General features: G+C 39.6%; 1 long non-coding RNA gene across 1 annotated transcript in view; it reads right to left on the reverse strand.

The window, feature by feature from the left end:
- Nucleotides 1-292: 292 nt before the first annotated feature.
- LOC147583483 (uncharacterized) overlaps nucleotides 293-23,910 on the reverse strand; it is a 39,294-nt gene continuing 15,676 nt past the window's right edge. Inside the window, exons 2-3 of the long non-coding RNA XR_015248260.1 lie at nucleotides 2,846-3,011; nucleotides 293-536 (exon numbers count right to left, since the gene is read on the reverse strand). This is a non-coding gene — a long non-coding RNA (uncharacterized LOC147583483). The remainder of the gene's footprint in view (nucleotides 537-2,845; nucleotides 3,012-23,910) is intronic.

A 23,910-nucleotide genomic window follows, 5' to 3' on the forward strand; every position in this document is an offset into this window, starting at 1 on the left:
CTGTAGTCTCTGTTCCCAAGGTCCAGAGAACTGCAAAATGGGGCAGGAGGCAGGAAGACTTTATAGGATAAAGAATAAGTAACAAGGAAGAGAAAAAATAGAAAATAAATAAGAAAGAAGGAAGGAAGTATAGAGCCCAGAGTTGGCCGGTAGCCGGGGCACAGGGATGCAAGGGCACCTGTCTCTGGGGGTCCTAAACAGACCAGGTTTATCCACTCACTGCTGACAAAATCTAAAGGCAGAGCAATGAGAAGTAGTGAAACAAGAGAGGAATTTATTTCATTGAGGGGAAGACAGCGGACTAGCATCTCAAAGATCTCAAAGACTCTCGAAGTGCTGAAAGTATTTTCAGGTTTATATAAGGAAAATGTGGGACAAAGTTCGGTGGGTACCTAAGGCAGTAAAGGTGTGGTCAAGCATTGTCATGGGTGGGATCTGGCTGGCTCAGGGCACTCCTTATTGCTTCAGGAGGTAGTTTTGGTTCCCATAAGTGGATACTTTGTCTGCAGGGTCTTTTGCTTGAGTTGTGTAATAAGCTGGAAAGAAGAATTTAATCAATTAGAAAGTTTGAAGTCAAAATGGAGAGAGTTGAAGTCCTCTTTCAGGGTTGGCATTTGGGGATTGGCTAAATCTAATGTGTTTCTGGTCAAGCAGAGTATTTACAGGGACATGAAAGTTATCTGAGTTTCAGTTTGTTAACCTGGTACCCCAGGCAGGAATGACTGTACCTTGGGCCTAAAAATTGATTCCCCCTTCCCCTTTTTTGATCATTCCTTTGAATGGTTTGATTTAAAAAAAAAAATCAGTATTAGTGTGACTCTTAGTTACCACGGTCTCTACAGGTCTCAGTATAATATACACAAGAGATGATGTCAGGATTGTATTCTTGGAACTGGTTTCATCCTTCTGTTCTCTGTTGTCATTCCAGTTGGAGAGAGATCATTTGGTGGATGACCAATGGCTGCACACATGCATTTAAAACTTTGAGAGAATGTAGCGTGTAGGGAGACAATAGTAATTATTACCAGCCAAACAATATTCATGATCCAAAGCAGCTAGAATATTGAGGATACTTCTTCTTCTTTTTTTTTTTTAATTTTTAAATTTATTTATTTATTTTGAGAGAGACAAGGGTAGGGGCAGAGAAGAGGGAGAGAGAGAATCCCAAGCAGGCTCCACACCATCAGCATAGAACCCAATGTAAGACCCAATGCAGGGCCCGAACCCACGAACTGCAAGATCATGACCTGAGCCAAGATGAAGAGTCGGACACTTAACTGACTGAGCCACCCAGGCACCCCTGAAGATACTTCTTTAAGCCAGTTGACTTGTTTACGTATTTTGTGTATTTCACATGTCTCCACTTCCCCAGAGGTGTTTATCTAGCAACATTGTTCCGGAGAAACTGAGGCGTTGGAAATCAGGACGAAGTTTGTCACAAGCAGAAAGAACTATATAGGATTACCAGCAGCATAGCAAATCCAACAATTGATTTACCTTCCTTTATAATGGCCTGAGATATGTGCACAGTGGCATTGTCTTTACAGGCCAGGAGAAGGTAAAAGGTGAAGAAAAGAATCAAAATGTAGAGGCTGCTTTTAGGCAAACAGACTTGAAAAATGGAATGTAGAAATGGCCCACGGTGACCCCCTGGCTGAGTACAGACTGGCCCATCAGAGGACCCACTTCAAAAGATCCATAGACCCTAACTACGCAATGGGCTACTTACTACCAGACACAGTTAAACAAAAATGGGAATATTCCATAGATCACCAGACCTCCTCACCTTCCTCCTTTAAAAACAATCCCCACCCACTGTCTCATTGTAGACAGTCTCTCCTCTGCTGTCCTACCTGATGCTTCCTTGTGGTGTATTCAATAAACTTTTATCTCCTTTGTTTTGCCTTGAGTTAATCCTTTCATGACCAGTACAACCAACTTCCACCTGATTGTTGCCCTACATTTGGGGGAGCCATCTGATCCAAGACAGACACCATAATAAAGACCTTTATACTGTAAGAATTAGGAAAAGAATGGTCAGAAAGGGAAGGAGGAATGGAAAGAAATGTCTTAGATCCTGATGCAGTTTTGGAGTGGTGGGGGGCCAGAGCTGACGGCCAAGAAAGAATTCTTGAGATGTCTTTGGTGCAAAAAGGTGATATTATTAAAGCATGGGGTCAGGACCCATGGGTAGAAAGAGCCGCACTGGGGTTGTGAGAAGTGACTGATTATATATACTATGGACTTGGAGTTCCTAGAAAAATGTTATTATTCTCTGCCTGTCTCAAGTACTTGTCAATGGGCTACAGGTTATAAAGTAATTTAATGTCACCTACCATTTCCTTCTTGCCTTTGTTCCTCACATCACTATGAAGGGGAGGGTAATGTTGGGGCTCCAGGAAACTGAGTCTATGGGTTTCTGGAGGTTAGGCTATTGGTAAGATTGCCTTTTTCTCATAATATACTAAGACTGATGGAGGGTCAGGTCCTGTTTGACTGTGATCTCTTATCAGTTAATCATTTGTCTTCTCCTTCTCTTAGCTTTTTTTTTTTCAACGTTTTTTATTTATTTTTGGGACAGAGAGAGACAGAGCATGAGCGGGGGAGGGGCAGAGAGAGAGGGAGACACAGAATCGGAAACAGGCTCCAGGCTCCGAGCCATCAGCCCAGAGCCTGACGCGGGGCTCGAACTCACGGACCGCGAGATCGTGACCTGGCTGAAGTCGGACGCTTAACCGACTGCGCCACCCAGGCGCCCCCCCTTCTCTTAGCTTTAGGGCAGCCAGGAGTGCCTGAGAAATGCCACACTATCCCCCCCTGGGGTGGGGGAAGGAGGTCAGCTTACCTTATGCTCCCTCATCAATCTAACTTCTTGGGAGAAAGCAGCCTACCTTGATTTCAGCTACTTCTCCTCCTAGTCAATTTGATTTTGAGGTCTTTAGCATTCACACAGGACCAAATGTCAGATGTGGCCTTCTTCAGTTGTGAAATATGCACCCAACTTTTGATACCTGTGAGAAGTAAGAGAGATGATTAGCTTTCAGAAATACCAAGTAAAAGCTGTGCTGTCTAGTTACTAGTAGGTTTACAACCTATTGGAAATATGTATAAACCCCACCCACCACAATGAAGTCCCAAGCCCTTAGACACTTCACCTCCTGGTCCTTTTCCCCCTCTCTGTTTCATGGGCTTATTTTTGTTGGCTTTGCAATGGGCATCTGCGAAAGAACAAAGGGAGGAGTCTCTGCATCACCTCAGGGAATATACATTTATTCCAATCATACAGCTTTTTGCCTTACATGGGCATAGGTGACATCTGGGTAAGGCTGTAAACCTCTGTAGTATCAGCCAATAATGAACCAGAGGAGGGACTTGCATACTAGGAAATAAATTGTCTGCTGTAACTTCCCCGAGTGTGCCTATCCACCAGACACCGCTCTTGCAAGAACATTGATTAAAACCTCACTTCACTGTGCTCCGAGTCTTTGCATCCCTCCTTTGATTGGGTCGATGCGCTTATTTCTAACAATAATTTGGCAGTGGTGTCAATGGTCAAGAATACTTGGTGGGGTCCTTTCCATGAATCTCACTTCTGCAAAAGCATTAGAGTGCAAATGACAAAAGACTTAAAAATATCCATGCTTAAAGATCTGAAGATTCTTTTTTTAAGTTTATTCATTTTTGAGAGAGACAGATAGAGTGTGAGCAGGGGAGGGGCAGAGAAGGGAGACACAGAATCCAAAGCAGGATCCAGGCTCTGAGCTTTCAGCACAGAGCCTGACATGGGGCTTAAACTCATGAACTGTGAGATCATGACCTGAGCTGAAGTCAGACGCTTAGCCGACTGAGCCACCCAGGTGCCTCTGATCATTCTTTATTATGATGGAATCAACAAGGAAATTTGGTTATTTCTGGTGAGGGAGCCAAAGGCAAGCTGAGGGCAAAGCACAAGCTAGTAACTGTTCCCTGCTATGGGATATGTGTGATGATCCTCAGGCATTCCTGTCTGCCCAAGAACAAAGGAAACGGAAAAACAGTTAACTCATAGAGATCAGTCATGCAGGACCTGAGTCTCCATCAGTTTACATATGTCTTAGTAAATTACGAGACAAAGGCAATCTTATCAATAGCCTAACCTCCAGAAACCCAGACTCAGCCTCCTAACATCAGCCTAACATCACCCTTCCCTCCATAGTGATGTAGGAACCAAAGGCAAGAAGAAAATGTAAATAAAATTAAATTTCTTTATAACCTGCAGCCCATTGAAAAATACTTGAGGCAGGCTGAGTGTAACACTTCTCCAGGAACTCCCTACTGTCTTAATGCTTTGCTAGAGGGAAAAACAACCTTAGCTTGACAATAGCTAGGCCTCCAGTATCTTAGGAGCCCTCTTTAGCTCTTAAAGCTCTTGCATATGGAAGTCCTTTCAAAAACTTCCCTTTTGCCTTGACCTCCCCCAAATCCATAGTATATAATCAGTCACTCCTCACAACCCCAGTGCAGTTCTTTCTGTCCATGGGTCCTGTCCCCCTGCTTTAATAAAATCATTTTTTTGCACCAAAGACATCTCAAAAATTCTTTTTTGGCCGTCAGATCCAGACCCCCACCAGCACTCCAAAACCACATCAGTTTCTATGACACAAAACATTTTAAGATGAAACTTGAAATTATAACTGGTAACATTAAACCAGGGCCTATCAGATTTTTAGGAATTTTATACAAGTTCTGGAACACTTATGTTAATAACATACCCATACAAATATAAACTAAGAAGATTAAACATCACTTCCTATTTGGCATGCTTACTTCGTTATTTAATAAACCAAATAAGCATTATTAATAAACAAAATTTAATAAACCAAATAAGCATTATTAACATTTCCCTTTTTATAGGGAGAGAGAACAGATCTTTTTTGAGATGTTCCAGAGACCCTCTGAAATTCTCAAAGTTAGTTCAAGGTAAACAACAACAACAACAACAACAACAACAACAACAACAACTATAACAACTTCATTTAGAATTTTATTTGGGAGAGGTTTGTAAAAGATGATCTGTTTAGGGGCACCTGGGGGCTCAATCAGAGGAGTGTGCAACTCTTCATCTCAGGATCGTGAGTTTGAGCCCTATATTGGTTGTAGAGATGACTTAAATAAGTAAAGATTTTGGGGCACCTGGGTGGCTCAGTCGGTTGAGCGACCAACTTCAGTTCAGGTCATGATCTCACGGTTTGTGGGTTCGAGCCCTGCGTTGGGCTCTGTGCTGACAGCTCAGAGTCTGGAGCCTGCTTCTGATTCTGTGCCTCCCTCTCTCTCTGCCCCTCCCCGACTCACACTCTGTCTCTCTCAAAAATAAAATAAAACGTTTTTAAAAAATTAAAAAAAAAAAAGAATGGGGCTCAGTAGCCTGGGTTCAAATCCCAGCACCACCAATTCTCAGCTGTGTGACCTCGAGCAAGTCACTTGATCTCTCTGAGCTAATAAAGCACCTGCCTCATGACGTTGTTGGAAGATTTGAATGGCTTACCTATAGAGCACCTGGTACAGTGCCAGGCACATAGTAATTGCTCAGTACACGTGGGAAGAAAAAAAATCAAAGCCTTTCTAAGGGGGCAACTTTTTATTATTTTATTTTATTTTATTTTACTTTATTTTACTTTATTGTTTGTTTGCTTGTTTGTTTATTGTAGGCTCCACGCCCAACATGGGGCTTAACTCTGAGGACTCTGAGATCAAGAGTCTGCACCCTGTACCACTGAGCCAGCCAGACCCCCCAGGAAGGAGGCAACTTTTGAACTGAGACCTAAATAATGAGAAAGAATGGGCTGCATGAAGATCTGTGAAGATCCTTCTGGGTGGAGAAACAGCCAGAGAAAAGATCCTGAGGCAGGAGTGAACTTACCGTGTTTGAGAAGGAGAAGGGATGCTTTTGGGAGCTGGAGAGGCAAGGCTGAGGGTGAGAAGGGCTGATCAGTGGTAGGAGAGATGGGAACGGTCAGCTCATGAAAGGGTGGGCTTGGAGGCTTAAGCTGGGAATTCAGAATTTATTTAAAGGACAAGGAGGAGCTGCTGGAGAGGTTCCAGTGAGGGGGGGGTGGTTCGGGGGGTGACATGGACTCTACCTGTTTGGAACAATTATGGTCTGGCTTCCATGTGGAGAATGGATTTGGAGTGAGGGTGAAAGCAGAAAAACCCGCTAGAAGCTTTACCCAGAACATGTGCAGAACCTGGGACAAGAGTACCAATGGAGGACCCTGTACCATGTGTATAAATACTTAACAGTTATATCAGGTAGGGAAACTGTTTAATAAAACATGTACTGTCCTCCTACCTTGACACTATACCTTCGTAATGTCAAAATTGAAAAATGTGTATAAAGCCAATTTATATGACTGAAAGTCAGCACAATATTGAAGATGGCTGGATTTAATTATTGTGAATTGTATAAGTGTTTTGTTCATAGAATAATAAGATGATACATAATTTATAAGTAATTCTGGGGGGCACCTGGGTGGCTCAGTCGGTTAAACGTCTGACTTTGGCTCAGGTTGTGAGCTCAGAGTTCATGAGTTCAAGCCCCATGTTGTGCTCTGTGCTGACAGCTCAGAACTTGGAGCCTGCTTTGGATTCTGTGTCTCCCTCTTTCTCTGCCCCTTCCCTGCTTGTGCTCTGTCTGTCTTTCTCTCTCTCAAAAATAAATAAACATTAAAAAACTTTTTAAATAAAAAAGATAGATAATTTTGTATCGATTCTAGTAATTTTTTTTCTTTCTGTCCATTCAGAAATATCACTAATAATTCTGTCAGGTTTTTCATGTAATGTGTCCTATTGACAGGAGCCCAATTATAGGGTTAAAGATTTATTCAAAATACATGAAATTTGAGTTATTTTCATCCAAAATATAATTTAGGCAAATGTAAAATATTATAATTAAAAATTTTAATTTTTCATGTATGCTTTCTCAAAAGTTCTTTTTCTCCTAAAATATGCAAAATTGTTAAAGTTTTAAGGCAAAATATAATTATACTAAGTGAAAGCTAAATTTTAAAATCAAGGGGCACCTGGGTGGTTCAGTTGTTTAAGCATTCACGTCTCGATTTCGGCTCCGATCATGTCATGATCTCACGCTTTCTTGAGTTCGAGTCCCGCTTTGGGCTCTGTGCTGTCAGCGCGGAGCCTGCTTGGAATTCTCTGTCTCCCTCTCTCTCTGCCCCACCCTGCTATCTCTCTCTCTCTCTCTCTCAAAATAAATAAGCATTAAAAAAAACTTTAATCAAAATCATTTAAAGAAATCTGAAATTACTGTTTGAAGATTTTTTAAAGTAACATAATTTGCGACCCTGGTTGCAATACCAGGGTCCGTCTCATTGCCTGTGTGGAGAATCGGTATCACATGTCGTTCGCGTTACATCTAGACAAACATGCATGTAAAATTAAGAGTAATAAAATTGTCAGTACTGCAAAATGTTTCTCAGATACCATGTGCAACTCTTGTGAATATAGAAGTAATTTCTGAGCACTTTCGGAACCAGAGAAAAGAACACAGAAAGCAGCAAGTTATGGTCGACTGTGCGGTACAGTGTTTTGCCATGCGAGAATCTATTACATTCATGCTCAGACAAGGGGAAGAATTTGACAAACTAATTGATTTGTCTTCTCTCTTATCCAAATGATTCCACCACTCAAATCCTCCCTATGATCGGAAACTGTCTGTCTTGAATGTAAGCAGTGGCACAAGCTACTGAAAACCATCTGAATGTGGTATTTTTTTTCTTTAGAGTTATGGACGAACTTGCCCTGAGTCATGAGAGTGGATGTGTAGGATTATAGGCTGAACAGTTCTAGGACTAAGCACCAGCTCGTCAATAACAGAAGGGTCTGTGTGTTCTTTACCCAAGTTTAATGTATGTTTGTGATATATATGCTCCATATATCATATCCATAAAACATGGACCAAGAACAAGGGTCCCTCTTTCCTGGTTTTAAGGAAATACTGCTATCTAGGAGGCTTTTGTGGTCACCCGGGAGAGGGCTACGAGGAAGGAAGCCTGAAGTCTAGGACAAGGGAACAGTGCCTGGGCCACAACTTCAGATCTGGGGCATAGGAAAGACAGGGAGCAACAGTGACTGCTCCCAGAAAATCCTTAAAGACTAGCAGGTACCACAGAGGCAGGTTCCCTCAAAGGCTCTAACCTTACCATTAGGAGTTTTGCAAACCCTGAGTACAAACAGTTCAACTTAATTTGGAGATAACTGAATGCTCATGTTTTCCATGATTTTTTAATCAACTAATTGCATAAGCTTGTACAGAGTGCAACTGTGTACCAGGAATTGTGCAGGGCCTGGAAGTTAGTGGTGGGCAAGTTGGGGGAGATCCTTGAGCTTTGCTGTTCTCAACCTTGCAGGGAAGGCAGAGGGTAAGCAGTACATCAGTGACTGGAGTGCCAGTGAAGAGCAGTTTAGGTGCTGTGGGAAAGTTTCGCTCTTCTGGAATCTCATCTGCAGAAAATCTGGACCAGGAAGCTGAGTACCTCAGTGGACATCTCTCTTAGGACAGCTGCTCGAATCAAGGAGGGAATTAACTCTCCAGCCAGATTAATTTTTACCCTCAAATTAGTATTACTAAGTGGTATCCCCAGAGATAGTCTGGCAGAATTTCACTTCTGTTGCTAATCAAGGACCTGTCTGGTGGATTACTTAATAGCATGCCCGACTCTGATTGTTTCTGACTTCAAGATGAATGTCTTAGGCCCAGTTGAAGTCAAGGAAATTGCTTTCCTGATCTTCAGATCTGATCCTTAACAAATAACTGGGATGGGGAGGCAAGAGGAAGAATGGCCCAAAGAAGAGTGTACGGATGGACTTTAGAGCCAGGCAGACCTGCTCGGCTGGGTTTCCAGGCTGTGTGACTTTGAGTGAGTCAACTCCATTCTCTAGGCTTCAGTTTCCTTATCTGTAAAATGAGGGTACTGGCATTTATCTCATTGGGTCATAGAAGGGATTAAAGGTAAAAATGTTTTAAAAGCCTCAACATTTTGCTTTTTCCTTATTGCACAAATAAGTTGGGCTTTCTAAATAGATTTGGTTTCTTGCTAGAGGTTATTGCCAGGAGGTTAGTTAAAATGGTTTGGATTCCTGGGAAAGATTTTTTTTTTAATTAGCCCTATTTCATTCTCTTTATAAAAGTAATACTGAATTTGGGGTGCCTGGGTGGCTCAGTTGGTTAAATGGCTGACTTCCGCTCAGGTCATGATCCCATGGTTTGTGAGGTTGAGCCCTGGGCTGTCTGCTGTCAGCAGGGAGCCTCTTCAGTACTCTGTCCCCCTCTCTTTCTGCCCATCCCCTGTGTGCACTCTCTCTCTCTCTCAAAAATAAATATTAAAAAAAAAGAAAAAGTAATACTGAATTCAACCAATATGGTGAATTGAATTAGTAACAAAATATCTTTTCTCCAAGTTCACACTCACAGAAATGTTTGGATGTGTGGCCTACCAAAAAGCCATTTCCTCCTCTTACTTGTTCTTTCATCACAACTGAGCTCACCTCCCAGTACAGAGACTGGAAAATGCTCAGATTCACTCTTCCTGTCTCTCTCATGGATAAGATATAGGCAGGTTACCCATTCCTGGCCAATGGGACCTGGGGGAAAGACTGCAAAGGGACTCTGAGAAAAGTCCTCTTCCCTCATAGCAAGGGATGCATGGAAAGAAGCTCCCCCTTCCTCTTCTCTAGGCAGCGCTATGTCTGCTTCAGCCATTTTACGACCATGGTGAAGAATATTATAGATGGACAGCAGAGTGGAAAGATGGAAATTTTTGGGTCCTTGATGTCATCGTTGAGTCACAAAGTTAACCTAAGAATACTTAATCTCTGATATACATGTAAAGATGAGAAGAGGGTCAGAATTCCATTCCGCCTCCTTGGGATTAGCATCCCAAGCAAAGAAATGATTGATAGATCGATTGATTGATTGATTTAATTTTTTTAATGTTTATTTACTTTTGAGAGACAGAGAGAGACAGAGTGTGAGCAGGGGAGGGGCAGAGAGAGAGAAAGAAAGACACAGAATCTGAAGAGGCTCCAGGCTCCGAATGGTCAGTACAGAGCCCGATGCCGGGCTCAAACTCACAAGCCCTGAGATCATGACCTGAGCCAAAGTTGGATGCTTAACTGATTGAGCCACCCAGGCGCCCCAGAAATGATTTAAAAAATTAGTCTAGGATTGATGATACCCACAGGCCCTGCAGGACAAAGTGTAACATATGTCTGTAGAACATTTCTGTAATCCCTGAATCCATAGTTTGCCTTTTCCAAATGTCATATAGTTGGAATCATACTGTATGTAGTCTTTTCAGATTGGCTTCTTTCACTCCCAGTACTGTCCATTTAGGGTTCCTCCATGTCTCTTCGTGGCTTGGCAGCTCATTTCTTTTTTTAGCACTGAATAATACTCCATTGTCTGGACTTACCAATTTATATATACATTTCTCTGCTGAAGGACATTTTTGGTTGTTTCCAAGTTTGGGAAATTATGAATAAAACTGCTATAAACATCCATGTGCAGGTTTTTGTGTGGACATGTTTTCAACTCCTTTGGGTAAATACCAAAGTGTGTGATTGCTGGATTATTTATTTTTTTAAGTGTTTATTTATTTTGAGAGAGAGCATGAGCCAGGGTGGGGAGGGGCAGAGACAGGAGAGAATCCCAAACAGGTTCTGTGCTGACAGCACAGAGCCTGATGAAATCAAGAGTCGAATGCTTAACTGACTGAGCCACCCAGGTACCCCTAGAGTATTTATGTGAGTCTGCCAAACTGTCTTCCAAAGTGGCAGTACAATTTGCATTCCCACCAGCAATGAATGAGAGTTCCTGCTTTTCCACATCTTCACCAGAAACTTGATAAGGATGCATCTACATCTACATTGGACCAACAGGTCTACAGATGGCTTTGGGTAGCATGAACATTTTAATAATATTAACTCTTCCAATCCGTAAACACGAGATAGCTTTCCATTTATTTGTGTCTTCTTCTATTTTTTTTTTTTTTATCAATGTCTTGTAGTTCTGGTGTATATATCTTTCACTTCCTTGGTTAAATTTCTTTTTCAGTATTTTATTGTTTTTAATGTTAAATGGAATTGCATGTTTCTTTTTCAGATAGTTCATTGTTAGTGTATAGAAATGCGACTGAATTTCATATGTTGATTTTGTATCTTGAAAATTTACTGAATTTGCTTATGAGTTCTAACAGTTTTAGAGGCTCTTTGTTTGTTTGTTTGTTTGTTTGTTTGTTTGTTTGTTTTTAGTAAACTCTGTCCTGAGTGTGGGTCTCGAACTCATGGCCTTGAGACCAAGAGTTGCATGCTCTGCAGACTGACCCAGACAGGTGCCTCAGTTTTTGGAGTCTTTGGTATTTTTTTAAGTTTATTTATTTAGGATTTTTATATATAGAAGATCATGACATCAGCAAACAGATAATTTGACTACTTTCTTTCTGATTTGGATGCCCTTTGCTTGTTGTTGTTGTTGTTGTTGTTGTTGTTGTTGTTAAAGTAGGCTTCATGCCCAGTGTGGAGCCCAATGCAAGACTTGAATTCATGACCCAAGATCAATACCTGAGCTGAGATCAGGAGTCAGATGCTTAACTGACTGAGCCACCCAGACGCCCCTGATTTGGATGCCTTTTACTTACTTTTCTTGCCTAATTGCTCTGACTAGGACTGCCGGTAGTATGGTGAATAGGAGTATTGAGAGTGGGGACAACTGTCTTGTTCTTGATCTTATAGGGAAAGCTTTCAGCCTTCATACCACTGAGTATAATGTTAGCTGTGGGTTAGTCATATATGGACTTTATTATGTTGTGATATGTTCCTCCTATACCCAATTTGTTGAGAGGTTTTATCATGAACAGATGTTGAATTTGTCAAATGCTTTTTCTGCATCTATTGAGATGATTGTATGATTTTTATCTTTCATTCTATTAATGTGGTGTGTCATATTTATTGATTTGCATATGTAGAGTTATCCTTTCATCCCACGGATAAACCCCACGTGATGGTTGTGCATGATCCTTTTAATTGTGTGGTTGAATTCAGTTTGCTGATATTTTGTGGATGATTTTTGCATCTATATTCACCAGGGATATTAACCTATGGTTTACTTTTCAAGTATTATCCTTAGCTGGCTTTGATATCAGGGTAATGCTGGTCTCATAAAATAAGTTTGGTAGCGTTCCCTACTCTTCAGCTTCTTAGATGAATTTAAGAAGGATTGACACTAATTCTTCTTTAAATGTTTGGTAGAATTTAACCACGCAGCCATCTGGTCCTGGACTTTTCCTTATTGGGACATTCTTAATTACTGGTTCAACATCCTTACTCATTATTGGTCTCTTCAGATTTTCTATTTCTTCATGAGTCAGTCTTGGCAGGTTGTATGTTTCTATGAATTTATCCATTTTTTTAGACTGTACAATTTGTTGGCACTTAATTGTTTACAGTAATCTCTTATGATCCTTTGTATTTCTGTGGTATTAGTTATAATGTCTCCTCTTTCATTTCTAGTTTTATTTATTTGAGTCCTCTCTTTTTTTCTTGGTAAGTCTAGCTAAAGGTTTTTCAAATACATTTATCTTTTCAAAAAAAAAACTTTTAGCTTTGTTGATATTTTCTGTTGCTTTTTAATTCTCTGCTTCATTTATTTCTGCTCTGATCTTTGTTATCCCCTTTCTTCCATCAGCTTTGGGCTTACTTTGTTCTTGTTTTCCTAGTTCCTTGAGGTGTAAAGTTAGGTTGCTTATTTGAGATCTGCCTTTATTTTAATTTTTTATTTCTTTTAACGTTTACTTATGTTTGAGAAAGAGACAGAGCGAGCTCATGTGCTGGGGAGGGGCAGAGAGGGAGGAAGACAGAGGATATGAAGCAGGCTCAGGGCTGACAGCAGATGCAGTGCTCGAACTCACAAACGGTGAGATCATGACCTGAGCCGAAGTCGGACGTTTAACCAACTGAGCCACCGAGGTGTCCCGTCTTTATTTTTTCAACGTTTATTTATTTTTGGGACAGAGAAAGACAGAGCATGAACGGGGGAGGGGCAGAGAGAGAGGGAGACACAGAATCGGAAACAGGCTCCAGGCTCTGAGCCATCAGCCCAGAGCGTGACGCGGGGCTCGAACTCACGGACCGCGAGATCGTGACCTGGCTGAAGTCGGACGCTTAACCGACTGCGCCACCCAGGCGCCCCCCGTCTTTATTTTTAATGCAGGCATTTATCACTACAATCTCCCCCTTAGGATTGCTTTTGCTGTATCCCATAAGTCTTGGTATGTTATACTTCCATATTCACGTGTTCAAAAAAATTTTTTTTTGTCTCCCTTCCGATTTCATCTTTGACCCACTGGTTGTTGAAATCGCAGCAAAACAACAGAAAAAGCTACTAGAACCAATAAGCCATTCAGGAGGTCATTACATACCTGGTTGCATAAAAAAATCAATTGTGGGGCGCCTGGGTGGCTCAGTCGGTTAAGCATCCGACTTCGGCTCAGGTCATGATCTCGCGGTTTGTGGGTTTGAGCCCCGCGTGGGGCTCTATGCTGACCGCTCAGAGCCTGGAGCCTGTTTCGGATTCTGTGTCTCCCTCTCTCTCTGACCCTCCCCCGTTCATGCTCTGTCTCTCTCTGTCTCAAAAATAAATAAACACTTAAAAAAAAATAAAAAAAAATCAATTGTATTTCTATATAGTAGCAATGAGCAATCAGAAATGGAAGTGTAAAAAACAGTACCATTTATAATAACACCCAAAGAAGCATGAAATGGATATAAATATAACAAAAGCAGTATAAAATTTGTATGCTAAACACTACAAAACCACTGATGAAAGAAACCAAAGAAAACTGAGGCAAATGGTAAGATATGCCTTGTTTCCTGATTAGAGGACTCAATATCATTAAGATGTCAATTCTTCCTAAATAGATTTATGGATTCAATACAAGCCATTTTATTTATTTTTTTTCAATATATGAAGTTTATTGTCAAATTGGTTTCCATACAACACCCAGTGCTCATCCCAAAAGGTGCCCTCCTCAATATCCATCACGCACCCTCCCCTCCCTCCCACCCACCATCAACCCTCAGTTTGTTCTCAGTTTTTAAGAGTCTCTTATGCTTTGGCTCTCTTCCACTCTAACCTCTTTTTTTTTTTCCTTCCCCTCCCCCATGGGTTTCTGTTAAGTTTCTCAGGATCCACATAAGAGTGAAACCATATGGTATCTGTCTTTTTCTTTGTATGGTTTATTTCACTTAGCATAACACTCTCCAGTTCCATCCATGTTGCTACAAAGGGCCATATTTCATTCTTTCTCATTGCCACATAGTACTCCATTGTGTATATAAACCACAATTTTTTTATCCATTCATCAGTTGATGGACATTTAGGCTCTTTCCATAATTTGGCTATTGTTGAGAGTGCTGCTATAAACATTGGGGTACAAGTGCCCCTATGCATCAGTACTCCTGTATCCCTTGGGTAAATTCCTAGCAGTGCTATTGCTGGGTCATAAGGTAGGTCTATTTTTAATTTTTTGAGGAACCTCCACACTGTTTTCCAAAGTGGCTGCACCAATTTGCATTCCCAGCAACAGTGCAAGAGGGTTCCCATTTCTCCACATCCTCGCCAGCATCTATAATCTCCTGATTTGTTCATTTTGGCCACTCTGACTGGCGTGAGGTGATATCTGGGTGTGGTTTTGATTTGTATTTCCCTGATGAGGAGCGACGTTGAGCATCTTTTCATGTGCCTGTTGGCCCTCCGGATGTCTTCTTTAGAGAAGTGTCTATTCATGTTTTCTGCCCATTTCTTCACTGGGTTATTTGTTTTTCGGGTGTGGAGTTTGGTGAGCTCTTTATAGATTTTGGATACTAGCCCTTTGTCCGATATGTCATTTGCAAATATCTTTTCCCACTCTGTTGGTTGCCTTTTAGTTTTGTTGGTTGTTTCCTTTGCTGTGCAGAAGCTTTTTATCTTCATAAGGTCCCAGTAGTTCATTTTTGCTTTTAATTCCCTTGCCTTTGGGGATGTGTCAAGTAAGAAATTGCTGTGGCTGAGGTCAGAGAGGTCTTTTCCTGCTTTCTCCTCTAGGTTTTGATGGTTTCCTGTCTCACATTCAGGCCCTTTATCCATTTTGAGTTTATTTTTGTGAATGGTGTGAGAGGGTGGTCTAGTTTCAATCTTCTGCATCTTGCTGTCCAGTTCTCCCAGCACCATTTGTTAAAGAGACTGTCTTTTTTCCATTGGATATTCTTTCCTGCTTTGTCAAAGATTAGTTGGCTATACATTTGTGGGTCCATTTCTGGGTTCTCTATTCTGTTTCATTGATCTGAATGTCTGTTCTTGTGCCAGTACCATACTGTCTTGATGATTACAGCATTGTGATACAGCTTGAAGCACGGGATTGTGATTCCTCCAGGTTTGGTTTTCTTTTTCAGGATTGCTTTGGCTCTTTGAGGTATTTTCTGGTTCCATACAAATTTTAGGATTGTTTGTTCTAGCTTTGTGAAGAATGCTGGTGTTATTTTGATAAGGATTGCATTGAATATGTAGATTCCTTGGGAAGTACTGACATTTTAACAATATTTGTTCTTCCAATCCATGAGCTAATTTCTCCACATTCTTACCAACACTTGTTATTATCTGTCTTTTTAATTTTAGTCACCCTAGTGAGTGTGAGGAGGTATCTCAATGTGGTTCCATTTATTTCTGACAAAAGTGCAAAGATTATTCAGAGGAGAAAAGATGGTCTTTTCAACAAATACTGCCAGGACAATTGAATATCCATATGCAAAAGATGAACCTCAATCCTAACCTCTCATCATAAACAAAAATTAACTCAAATGGGATTATAGACTTACATTAAATGCTAAGACTGTAAAAATTCTGGGAGGAAACAAAGGAATATTTTTGTTACCTAGATCAGGAAAAAATTTCCTACATATTATATAAAAATATAATCCATAAAATTAAAAAAAAAGATAAATTAGCCTTCTTCAAAATTAAGACCATTTGGGACGCCTGGGTGGCTCAGTCAGTTAAGTGTCCATCTCTTGATTTTGGCTCAGGTCATGATCCAAGGGTCGTGGGATTGAGGCTCACATTGGACTTTGTGCTGAGCATGGAGCCTGATTGAGATTCATTTTCTCTGTCTCTCTCTATCTCTCCCGCTTTGCCCCTGGTCCCTGCTCTCTCTCTCTCAAAAAATAAAATGAAATAAAATAAAATTTAAAGTTAAAAAACATATTTAAAAAAAGAACCTTTGCTCTTCAAAAGATATTGTTAAAAGAATAAAAGATGAGCCACAAATTAGAAGGAAATATTTTCAAAACACATATCTAATAAAGGACTTGTATCCACAATATACAAGGAACTCTCAAAGTTTTATAATGAGATAGCCAATAGCTCAAAAGAAAATAGGAAAAAAATTTGAACACTTTACCAATGAAGAAAATAAGTACATGAAAAGATGTTCAACATCATAGTTATTAGGGAAATGTAAATTAAAACCATAATGAGATACCCACTCAAATGGCTCAAATTAAGCAAAAAATACCAAGTCCTAGTGAAGATATGGAGCAACTGGATCACTTATACCTTACCAGTGTGAATGCAATATGGTACACTCTGGAAAACTGGCAGTTTCTTATAAAGTTGAATATATAGTTACTATATGACTCCACAATATCACTTCTAGGTATTTTACCCTAGAGAAATGACAACTTACATTCATAGAAAAATCTGTACACCTATGTTTATAATAGCCTTATTTATAATTGTCAAAATGTGGAAACAATCCAGATGGTCCTCAACTGGGTAAATAAATAAATTATGGTTCATCTCTGCAGTGGATCACTACTCAACAATTAAAAGGAACCAATTACTGATACACCCAACAGCATGTTTGAATGGCAAACTGCATTATGCCATGTTAAAGAAGTCATATGCAAAAGGGTATGATTCTGTTTATGTGACATTGTTGAAAAGGCAAAACCAATGGGGATAGAAAATAAACAACTGACTGCCCAAGATTTAGTGTGTGGCGAGGAACCAATATCAAAGGAACAGTAGGAGATTTTGGGTGATGATGGAACCATTCTGTATTTTTTTAAGTTATTTATTTTGATAGAGATAGAGTGGGGGAGGGGCAGAGAGATGGGGAGAGAGAGAGAATCCCAAACAGGCTCTGTGCTGTTAGCACAGAGTCTGACCCTGGGCTTGATCTCATGAACCATGAGATCATGACCTGAACTGAGGTGAAGAGGTAGATGCTCCATCAACTGGGACACCCAGGCACACTAGAACTGTTCTGTATTTTAATCGTGGCAGAAGTTGCAAACCTGTATGTGTTTGTTAAAACTGAAAAGAGTGAATTTTATTGTATATAAATTATACCTCAGTAAATATTTTAAAAATAACACTTTGGGGGTCTTTAGCTAGATGATAGAACTAAAAATACACAGACGGTGAGGCACCTACCTGAGTGGCTCAGTTGGTTAAGCATCTGACTCTAGATTTCAGCTCAAGTCATGATTTCACAGTCATGGGATCGAGCCCCTCAGTCAGCTACTCCCTACCCTGCACTGGGCATAGAGCCTGCTTATGATTCTCTCTCCCTCTCCCTCTGTCCCTCCCCCCCACCTCTTTCTCAAAAGTTTTAATAAAAATAATAGGGGTGCCTGGGTGGCTCAGTCAGTTGAGTGTCAGACTTTAGCTCAAGTCATAATCTTATGGTTCATGAGTTCAAGCCCCACGTCGGGGTCTGTGCTGACAACTATGAGCCTGCTTTGGATCCTGTGTCTCCCTCTCTCTCTGCCCCTCCCTGGCTTGCACTTGTCTCTCTTTCAAAATAAATAAACATTAAAAATTTTTTAATAAAAATAATAATAAATAAAAATGCATGGACAGTGATAACAACGAAGATGGAAGAATATGATTCTAAGTTAAAATATATAATATACATTTATGCCTAGAAGATTATAGAGATCTTGATTTACTTTAGATATGATGTCATGTGTGCATATTTTAAAATGTAGCAATGACCAATAGAGTGTAGAAAGAAAATACAGGCATCTCTTGCCTTACATCAGCAATCTATGTTAGAATAAGATGTTTGGGGGCATTTGGCTGGCTCAGTCAGAAGAGAATGCTACTCTTGATCTCAGGGTTGTGAGTTCAAGCCCTGTGTTGGGTATAGTGATAACTTAAAAATAAAATCTCTAATTTTTTTTAAAGTAGGCTTCATGCCCAGCATAGAGCCCAAGGTGGGGTTTGAACTCAAGACCCTGAGATTAAGTCCTGAGCTGAGATCAAGAGTCAGATGCTTAACTAACTGAGCCACCCAGACATCCCCATCATGTTAAGATTTAATATGATTAAAACCATTGCTTCCATGTATTGCTGGCATAAGGACAGACATAAAGACCGATAGAATAGAGAGCCCAGTAATAAACCCTCACACATATGGCCAATTGATTTTCAACAAGGAAGCCAAAACCATTCAATGGGAAGAGGATAATCATTTCAATAAATGGTACTGGGATAAGTGGATAGTCATGTGCAAAACAATGAAATTGGATCGTTACCTCATACTATAAACAAAAAATTAGCTCAAATGGATCAATGACATAAATGTAAGAGCTAAAACTATACACCTATTAGAAGAAAACACAGGGAAAATTTTTATGACAGTAGATTTGGCAATGGTTTCTTGGATATGACACCAAAAGCACAGGCAACAAAAGAAAAAATTGATAAATTGGACTTCATCAAAATTTGAAACATTTGTGTATCAAAAGACACTGTCAAGAGAGTAAAGGGAATGGGAGAAAATATTTGCAAATCATATATCTGATAAGGGGTTAATATTCTGAAAATATAAAGAACTCTTACAACTCAACAACAAACAACCCCCCCAAAAAAGTGAGAAAAAAATGTGAAGACATTTCTCTAAAGATAATTGAACAGGGAGGGGCCAAGATGGCGGAACAGCATGCACGTTTTTTTTGCATCTCTCATCCTTGAAATACGACCAGATCAACAGTAAACCATCCTGCACACCTAGAAAACGGAATCCAGAGGCAAAGACGTGTGCGCAATTGCACGTCAGGGAGAGCACAGAGTTCTGATACTAGAAACTGAGTAGCTGGGTGATGCCATTTTCACCCCTCCCATGTATACACATACACAATTACAAGGGCCACAACAATCCATGCCAGTAAGCTAAGTAGTGCAATCTAGTGGAGAATGGAGCTGTTACACTAAGCCCTGCCCAACTGGGCCAACCTCGCTTTTCAGGAACACCACAAATCTCTCTGCCTGCTTAGTTTACGGACTATAAAGTGCTTCATAGTTCAACTTCTAGGGTAAACTGATGTAATTTCAATTGTACTTCAATCTGTTTGCTGGTCCATCTATTCAATTTTTTTCTTTTCTTATTCTTGAACACAGAAAGCAAAAAAATTATTTTTATTTTCCATTTCTATTAAAATTATTTTTCTTTAAATTTTTCTACTATATTTTTTACTTTTTTGTAACTTTTTCAAATTCAATTTTTTTACTTCCATCATTTCATTTTATTCTTTTTCATTGTATTAATGTTTTCAAATTTTCAAACATTTTCCTTTTTTTTCTTTTCTTATCTTTCCCTTTTATCCCTAATCTATCAAGCTCCTTTCAACAACAAGGCCAGAGCACACCTAGCATCTAGTATCCTTTTACTTGATTTTTTTGTGTTGTTTTTAATTTTTTAATTTTAATTTTTTTTTAACTTATCGGTTTCTTTTCTTCCTTCAAAATGACGAAACAAAGGAATTGACCCCAAAAGAAATAGCAGGAAGAAACAACAGCCAGGGACTTAATCAACACAGACACAAGCAAAATGTCCAAACCAGAATTTAGAATCATGACAATAGGAATAATAGCTAGGGTTGAAAACAGATTAGAATACCTTTCTGTGGAGATAAAAGCTAGTCAGGATGAAATAAAAAATACTATAACTGAGCCGCAATCTCGAGTAGATGCCACAGCGGTAAGGATGGATGAGGCAGAACGGCGAATCAGTGATACAGAGGACAAACTCATGGAGAATAATGAAGCAGAAAAAAAGAGGGAGACTAATGCAAAGAGCACGATTTAAGAATTGGAGAAATCAGGGGCGCCTGGGTGGCTCAGTCAGTAAAGCGTCCGACTTCTGCTCAGGTCACGATCTCACAGTCCGTGAGTTCAAGCCCCACGTCGGGCTCTGGGCTGATGGCTCAGAGCCTGGAGCCTGCTTCCGGTTCTGTGTCTCCCTCTCTCTCTGCCCCTCCCCCGTTCATGCTCTGTCTCTCTCTGTTTCAAAAATAAGTAAATGTTAAAAAAAATTAAAAAAAAAAAAAAGAATTGGAGAAATCAGTGACTCCTTAAAAAGGAACAACATCAGAATCATAGGGGTTCTAGAGATGAAGAGAGAGAAAAAGGGGTAGAAGGGTTATGTGAGCAAATCATAGCTGAAAACTTTCCTAAGCTGGGGAAAGACACACACATCAAAACCCAGGCAGCACAGAGGACTCCCATATGTCAACAAGACACATCATAGTCAAATTCATGAAATACTCAGGCAAGGAAAGAATCATGAAAGCAGCAAGGGGAAAAAGTTCTTAACCTACAAGGGAAGAAAGATCAGGTTTGCAGCAGACCTATCCACAGAAACTTGGCAGGCCAGATAGGAGTGGCAGGATATATTCAATGTGCTGAATTGGAAAAATATGCAGCCAGGAATTCTTTATCCATCAAGGCTGTCTGCAAGGAGAGATGAAAAGTTTCCCAGAAAAACAAAAATTAAAGGAGTTCATGACCACTAAACCAGCCCTGCAAGAAATTTTAAGGGGGACACGTGTACCCCAATGTTTATAGCAGCACTATCAACAATACCCAAAGTGTGGAAAGAGCCCAAATGTCCACTGATGGATGAATGGATAAAGATGTGGTATATATATTACTTGGCAATCAAAAAGAATGCCATTTGCAACTATGTGGATGGAACTAGAGGGTATTATGCTAAGCGAAATTAGTCAGTGAGAGAAAGACAAATATCATATGACTTCACTCATATGAGGATTTTAAGAGACGAAATAGATGAACATAAGGGAAGGGAAGCAAAAATAATACAAAAACAGGGAAGGGGACAAAATATAAGAGACTCTTAAATATAGAGAACAAACAGGGTTGCTAGAAGGGTTGTGGGAAGGAGGATGGACTAAATGGGTAAGGGGCTTAAGAAATCTACTCCTGAAATCATTGTTGCACCATGTGCTAACTTAGATATAAATTATAAAAAGTAAATAAATATATAAAGAAAAAAACATACAAAAGAAGATACATGAACAGTCAATAAGCACATGAAAAGATCTTTAACATCCCTAATCATTAGTGAAATGAAGATTAAAACCACAATGAGATACCATTTCATACCAAGTAGAACGATAATTATAAAAACACAAAAACAGAACAGAAAATAAAAAGTACTGGAAAGGATGTGAAGAAATTTAAACACATGCATTACTGGTGGGAATGTACAATGGTGCACCTGCTATGGAAAACAGCTTTATGGTTTCTCAAAAAGTTAAACATAGAATTACCATATGATCCAGTATTCCACTTCTAGGTACATATCCAAGAGTTGAAAGCAGGATATTTGTATGCCAATGTTCATAGCAACATTATTCCCAACAGCCCCAAGGTGGAAACAACACAAATGTCCATTAACAGACAAGCGGATAAGGGGCACCTGGCTGGCTCAGTCAGTAGAGCATGCACCTCTTGACCTTGACCTTGGGGTTGTGAGTTTCAGCCCCACATTGGATATAGAGATTACAACAAACAAACGAACAAAAACCCCATAAAAGTGCATAAACAAAATGTGGTACAGAGGTATATACATAAATGGAGTATTAGTCTTACAAAGGAATGAGTTGTTGTGTTTTTGTTTGTTTGTTTTTAATTTTAACTCTGCTAGTGAAGAGCCTGATGCAGGGCTCAAACTCATGAAACTATAACATCATGACCTGAGCTGAAACCAAGTCAGATGCTTAACCAACTGAGCCACCAGGCACCCGTCATAATGGATATCTTCTATGATTTTGATTTTTACAAAAGACACTCTAAAAACATAATGAAACAGGAAGACTAAAGGTAAAAGACTATACATCAGGGAAATAATAGCAAAAGGAATGCTAGTATTGATCTAATAACTTAATCTCAATATATGTATAGCAAAAATCAATAGAATCACAAGGAGAAATTAGCAAATCAGCACTCATAATAGAAAAGTTTTTCTACAACATTTAAAAAAAATATTTATTTATTTATTTATTTATTTATTTATTTATTTTTATTTTAGAGAGAGAGAGAGAGAAGCACAAGTGATGGAGGGGCAGAGGGAGAGACAGAATCTCAAACAGGATCCACCCCTATGTGGAGCTCAATCTCATGACCGTGAGATCATAACCTGAGCTGAAATCAAGAGTTGGATGCTTAACCAACTGAGCCACCCAGGCACCCCTCTCCAACATTTTTTAATGAAAAATTTCAGATGTACTGCAAGTTGAAAGACTCGTAGAGTGTATGCTCAAATATAGGCATACCTTGTAGATATTGCAGGTTCAGTTCTAGACCACTGCAGTAAAACAAATATTACAAGACAGTCGAATAATTTGGGTTTCCCAGTACATATAAAAATTATGTTTATACTCTACTGTAGATTGTTAAGTGTGAAGTAGCATTAGTTCTAAAATCAATGTACATACTTCAATTAAAAATTTCTTTGTTGCTGGAAAATTCTAACCATCATTGAGCTTTCAGCAGGTTGTAATCTTTTTGCTGGTAGAGATTCTTGCCTTCCTGTTGATGGCTACTGACTGAGCAGGGTGTTTGTTGAAGTCTGAGATGGCTATGGCAATTTCTTAAAATAAGACCATGAAGTTCACCACATCTTTTGACACTTCCTTTCACAAATGATTTCTCTGTAGCTTGTGATGCTGTTTTATAGCATTTTACTCACAGTGGAACTTCTAACAAAATAGGAATCAATACTCTCAAACGCTCCTGCTGCTTTATCAACTAAGTTTATGTAATATTCTGAATTATTTGTTGTTATTTCAAAAATCTTCACTGCAACTTCAATAGGGCTAGATTCCAACACAAGAAACCACTTTCTTTGCTCATCCATAAGAAGCAACTGCTCATCTGTTTAGGTTCTATCATGAAATTGCTGCAATTCAGTCTCATCTTCAGGCTCCACTTCTAATTCTAGTTCTCTTTCTGTTTCCACCACATCTGCAGTGACTTCCTTCCCTGAAGTCTTGAACCCTTAAAGTCATCCATGAGGGCTGGAATCAAATTCTTCTAAACTCCTGTTAATGTTGATGTTTTGACCTTTCCCCGTGAATCATAAATGTTCTTAATGGCATCTAGAATGGTTTCCAGAAGGTTTTCAGTTTACTTTGCCCAGATCCATCAGAGGAATCACTATCTATGGCAGCTGGAGCCTTGTGAAATGTATTTCTTAAGTAATATCACTTGAAAAATTTAATTACCCTTTGATCCATGGAATGCAGAATGGATGTTGTGTTCAAAGGCATAAAAACATTACTCTCATTGTATATTATCATCAGAACTCTTGGGTGTCCAAAGTGAATTGTCAATGAGTGGTAATATTTTGAAATCTTTCTTTACTGAGCAGTAGATCTTATCAGTGAGCTTAAAATATTCGGTAGACCATGTTATAAACAGGTATGTTGTCATCCATGTTCCATTATTCCATTTATACAACACAGGCAGAGTAGATTTAGCATAATTCTTAAAAGACCTAGGATTTTCATAATGGT

The sequence above is a fragment of the Puma concolor genome, chromosome A2 (genome assembly GCF_028749965.1).
Source record: "Puma concolor isolate L17-30 chromosome A2, mPumCon1.1.hap2, whole genome shotgun sequence".
Lineage (NCBI taxonomy): Eukaryota > Metazoa > Chordata > Mammalia > Carnivora > Felidae > Puma > Puma concolor.